The following is a 6435-nucleotide window of genomic DNA, read 5'->3' on the forward strand; positions in this document are numbered from 1 at the left end:
TACAGCCTGTTTTAAGCAAGAATTCAAAGTCTTTTAAATTCTTTTGACATGCAGTACATTATTCGTGCATAGAATATGTCCCTGTGTGGCCTATGTAATATATTCTTAAATGTGAATTATGACTTCCAAATGGAGTTAAACATCTGGTCTGGGAATATTATTTCAAAATTCCCTAAACGAAGTGATTGTCATAAATAAGACTTCACTTCATTATGAAAACTCTATTAGCCTAACCAAATGGAAAACCTCAAATTTTGTATTCAACAAAACAGACGGAAAAGGGGTTATGTTTTTATTCCCTTCCATTGTAATTCAACCGCAAATTACTGCGTTCATTTCGGAGGGTTTTAAATCAAACAAGGTGTTATGAAAAGTAATTTCTATGGTTCATAAAGCAGATATGACTTTAATATTACTCCAATAAAACATCGTTGACAAAATTAATTCGTACGAAGATTCTAACAAGAAGTTTGAAGTTGCTTTCAATTGAACAAACACCTTTAAAATTGGCAATAAATTTACAAAATTATAATTTTTGCTCCTTCGTAGGTCTCATGATCCTTTCCATTTATGTCGGCTATGAAATAATTTATAGACTGGGAATATTAATATATTAAATAATTTAATAACAACTTCATTTTAGAGTGATTTTTCTGTTATATAGGGTTCCAATAATAGATATGTTTCTTTTGATTCAAGTTTCCTATTTAATATCATATACAATGTTGTCGTTGTTCCCATTATTTGGGCGGCATTAGTATTTTGGAGAATATTTTCCTTTTTTACAAGAATGAAACACAGTTCATATCCTAACTGTTTATATTATAGGTCGGTTTTTTTGTTCAGATATAAAGAATCACTAATATTTGTAGATGGAATCTTTAGGAGAAAACGAACATTATTAGCTTATATATATTTTTGTCGTGGATTTTCTAAGACCAGATTCATTTCATATAGTTTCACACTTTCCAAATTAAATTTTGTAACAACTTCTTTTAGCATAAGTATTGAGGATCAGGTCTGGTGACTACCAAAATACTTTTTGTAAAGACTTACAGGTAAACCTAGAGTATGGATCATAATTCTTGAAGTCAGTGATATGTTTGTATCATATTAAATTTCACCAAAGCCTTTAAAGTTATTCTTTGAAACAGAATGAATCAGTCCAAGTTACCTTGATGCTTACATTAGATTGATGTAAAATAGTGATTACAAACGTTCCAATGATTTGTAAGAGTTATGTCCCTTACCTTATGTCTATCTCCTTGAGACAGATGTGCTATGTGAATCTTTTACTTAAATTGAATTTAATATTTTAATGACTCTATGTGTTTCACATTATTAAAATCTTATTCCTGGATAGAGCTGTCGATATTTGTTATGTTTTACTTTGTTTTTTTTTTGGGTTTTTGTTTTATTATATTTTTAATTGTATTTTTGTTTTTCTGTTACGTATATTTACGATATAAGGCGGAAAAAATATAAAAATAGACATACCACATTGTCCAACAAGGTAATTGTCGATGGTCATTGCCGTTATCGAACTTAAGTCAGAAAGTGTTGTACCATGATAACTCATTGTAATAGATAATTGTGCTTTACAAAATTCAATTGACGATGATACAGTTGTAGTCAACAAATGAAAATGATTATGTGGGAGTCTTTCAGTAGAATTATGTTAGGTATCAAATTATTTCAAATTTCTTATGACAATATGCGTTTTCGATTAGTATTTGGTTTCAGTGCCTTTTCCTTGTTAGGGTTTCTTGTTATTAAAATGTCAAGTATTTGGGCGTGAACTTTATAATTTGTGTCAGAATTTGTACGATAATTATACTAATTGTTGGCTTATTTTATAGTTTTCTTATGACAAATTGCATTATGTGAACACAACGTTGGTCTTTGCGGTGCATCTGTGAAACTTAATATCCTTAAATATTGTATAGCATGAAAATTATTTTACTTTAAGTTCCAAGATAAATTGGACTATTTTTACTAAAGGACTAAACATTTATATTTAAAAATTCTATTCTTTCTTATTGAATACCAGTAATTATTTTTTTTTCACAGCAGGGAAGTTTAATTCAACAATCAGATATATCCCCAAAGTTGCATAAGCGATTTAACCCGCCGCCCTTTAGGTCTAAAACATATTTTAAAAAATGCGCATGAAAGAATTGAAATATTCAATATGCTTTTATTGCGGGAAAACATGCCATCGATTGAAATATACAATTAATAAAGGGTGGCAGTTGATGCATGTTAAACATGCATTTAACGAGACAATAATGTTTCCCTGGACTAGCTAAGACACATGTTTCTATTTCGTATGTCAAAATAGCTGAAAATGGATACTTCCCCGCGGACAATAAATTTTAATCTTGACAAATATAGTACATTTAATACCATTACTTCTTTATATTCATTTGTGCTTGTTCATTGTAATTTATATGTTTATTTCTAATATTATGGGACTAAAATTGAGCGTAAATTAAACATGCATGGGTGGTAAAATGATACTTGTTAAACTTCACTCAAAAGTTTCCTTTTTCTTTTTGTAAAAAGACAAAGAGAAAATAACATCAAATGGTGGAACTGTGTTCTAAACATTTGAATTAGGTAATGATTATAGCTAAAAACTGAACTTCTGTGTCATGTTTAAGTCGGTCGGATTTCGCCTCCGGTTATTCGTTAAACTTATCTCGTAACACATTGTTTCGCTAATAACTTATTTTCAGAAGCGATAGTCGAGTCGATCATTTACAAAATGTTTCCGCGTTTTTTTTTTTGTTTTTTTTGTTTATTTTTTTTTGGGGGGGGGGGTTGGTGTGTGTGTGTGTGTGTGTGTTAGTTTTTTCCGATTGCTAAACTTTATAGTTTATGTTTGTGCGACTTGATAAATGATACATTCTGTGTCATATTTAAGTCGGTCGAATGTTTTCTTCGGTTGTGTATGTGCTGTTGAAATTATTTTTAACGTCTAACAATTGGGCTTCTATTACATTGTTATTTTGCTAGCAGATTGAAGTCATCACTACAGAAGTTTTATAGTCTTATCATGTATTCGTTCATCCAGTTTATTCATCCGATTTGTCATAGTTTTTCTTTTGTTTATTCCATGAGAAACTTGGCGGATGTTTCCAGAAAAGAAGAGGTCGCTACCAGTTTTTGATAGAGTTCGAATTGCTCATTTGTTTTGTTTTGTTCTTGTTTTGTTTTGTTTTGTTTTGTTTTGTTTTGTTTTTTGTTTTTTGTTTTTGTTTTTGTTTTTTGTTTTTTGTTTTTGTTTTTGTTTTTGTTTTTTTATTGTTTTTTGTTTTGTTTTGGGTTTTTTTTTTTGTTCGCACATAACTAATGTGACTTGATTCTTGGTAATGTAAAGACACAATGGTTTAGTGGACGTCTTTTCACAAAGAGAGGATATTACCCTTGTTTAGTCAAAAGATGAAGATTAATTTCAAATCACGTAGCTATGATTAAGTCAACAAATAATACAGCGTACATAATTATTAATTTTTATTGAAAAATACTTTCATTAATCATTTTTAACGGCAGCACGTATTAAAATTGACAAATTAAGTAACTAACTGTTGGAAACGGTTAACGTTAGATTTTTCTAAAATATTGTTTTCTATATATAATTTTCGTCTGCCATGTGACATTTTTGACGACTAGTATTTAAGGATTCATTGTCATATGAGAAGCAAGTGCATCGATAAAGGGTTTAACCTTTCAAATTACCTACTGTCACCCTGGAAGCACTTCGTGTTTTTCATTTACGCTGAAGCGATTTTTAAAAGACTTATGCAAACATTTGGGCAACGGGAGATAGAGATAAAACAATGGTATAGATAGGTTGTGTGGTAGTTGACGTAATGGTTTTAACTAATGTATGCAGGATAAAGCTCGAATCAAAGAATTATTTCAAAGTAATAGAAAATTCAATAATTCCTACACCGTTTTATGAAGTAGTGTATTGGTATAGTATAAAACGATATTTTCATATATAAGCTCTGTGAGTGTCATTAATCTTTAAATTAAAACTCCAAAAATAAAAAGAATTGTATTGCGCGATCTTTAATCGTTTTTAAGGATACATTAAAAGGTCAGTTTTATAAACAGAGTTCTAGAAAGTTTACCAAATTTTTTTCAGCGACTTCTTTTGTGTCACTCGGAGACAAAATTAAGGAGGTAGATCTAGGGTAAGGGACATAAATCATGAAGTCAGTGATACGTTCGTATCATATTCAATTTCACCAAAGGCTATCAAGCTTTAATGAAATCAGTCCAAGTTACTTTGATGCTCACATGACATTGATGTAAAATGGTGAATACAAACGTTCCGATGATTTGTTAGGGTTGTGTCCTTTGCCAGCACTCCACAGCATTGTAGAACTGCCAAATTTTGGTCTTGTAATCTGATGCTTTATATCGTTTATCACTTAAAAAAAAATTGTCAAACATCTGTAAATCTATATATCTAGAAGTAGCTCAAGCCAAGGCCTTCAGGATGCAGTAAAAATTTTCTGAAAAAAAATTTACCCACGGCAAATAAGGTTACCATAGAAACTATGCAAAAATATGCGAAAATTGGCAAAAAAAGTTCATAAAATCAGGTTTAAAAATATCAAATTTCCCGCAAAATATCTTAAATTTTTATTTCATCCCCTGAAACTGTCCAAACTTTTTCCTTCGAAAACCCCATCCTCATATTGGCATCGCCGGTTAGATTTTGAGCTATTTCACTTTGTAATCCACTGATTAAATTTAGCATGGTAAAAAATTGACTTACTTTCACTTTCACAATGAAGTCAAATTGTCATTGAAAAAAGCCCCTTCAACATTGAAAATATATAAAACATTGCAAAATACTTTTAAAAGTCCCCTTTTTCAGAAAATGTTTTATCAACAATAGATTCTTCATTTTTAATCACTATAGCAACCACGGTTTCCATTTATGTCATTTTTCATTCCTAGCCAAAAGTGCGAAACTAAACTAAACTGTGGAGTGCTGGCTTTGCCCTAGGTCTACTTCCTTAAGTTATTTTATGTACTTCATTGAATTAAGGAAGAGTTTTTTTTTTAAGTTTTGAATATTTATTCTAACCTGAGTTAGATGACTATTACCAATCATTTCATGTTTGTTCTTATTCTTATTTTGTTTTGTTTTGTTGATTTTTTTACTTTGCAAAACAGTTCGAGTTTATTCATAGAAGAAAAAGAAGGACTGTAGTGTAACGCATCAAGTCCACCAGCGTATAACCTAAATACCATACAGTAAATACTTTCAGAGATCACAAAAAAGGTCTTCAGCAGTTGTAAACACACCTTTAAATAAGCTCCAAAATGCTCCGACATTAAAAGTATACTAAAATACGCGGAAACAGAACGATGACACTAAAATACGCGAAAACGGAACGATAACACTTCTATTAAATTTAAATAAACTAAAAAGTCAAATAATGACACAAAGTCACATTAATGACCTGTACATCTCCTGACTGCGGACAAGTTCATTTCTGTCTGCGTTGGGGTTAAACTAATTTATAAGGCCTTAACCACCCCTCTTTAGGGTAAGGTCAGAATTGAAGTGAAACAACAAATAAACACACCATAAAATTCACTTAATGGTACATCAACATGGAATGCCTCATGATAACATACGCCATAAAGACTAATAATTAAATGCCAATATACCAATAATATAAATTGCAAAATTCAGTATGCTGTACATGTGTTTCAAAGAGAAGTAACCTTTCATTAGCAGCATTAGCATAAAATATATAGGAAGCTCTTAATCCAAAAATTAATTGTATACTAGAAGTAATCAAAACCACGACTATCAAAATATGAAGCCAAATCCATCACAGAGAGGTTCTACCAGTGCAATATAAGGAATGAAGCCTCAGTGTTTTTATGTATTTTGAAATTTGTAATACTGCAAATTTTGATAAAATGTGATAAATAAAATCTGATAAAATTCACGGTCAGACAAGTCTGACTGCTGGGTTGATGAATACACTTCGGGAACTTTCGTCCCCCAATAGCTTCAACAACCCAGTGTTTATGATATACAACAATACATATTATATATGTTGCAAATTTCGATGTTGCTGTACACATGTGTCAAGGAGTAACATTTCGTCACCAGCGTTAGAATCAAATATTTAATAAGATGTCAATCCAAATTGTAATTGTATAAAAGAAGTGCTGAAAACCAAAAAACACTCGCAGTTATTGAAAGCTAGCTCAGAACATATTAAAGAATGACAAAACCAACATAACTATCAGCATTAGAAAGGCGAGCAAGTGTGCCGTTACATTTATCACGTATGAGCAATTTTATTTATGATACAATTTGATCTCAAACACAGTGAGAAGCAACAAAAAATATAGATCCCGGAATATAAATATAGACCTACAACACGGTAAAGA

This window comes from Perna viridis, chromosome 7, assembly GCF_037379345.1.
Source record: "Perna viridis isolate PV_CMFRI_1.1 ecotype Kerala chromosome 7, ASM3737934v1, whole genome shotgun sequence".
NCBI lineage: Eukaryota > Metazoa > Mollusca > Bivalvia > Mytilida > Mytilidae > Perna > Perna viridis.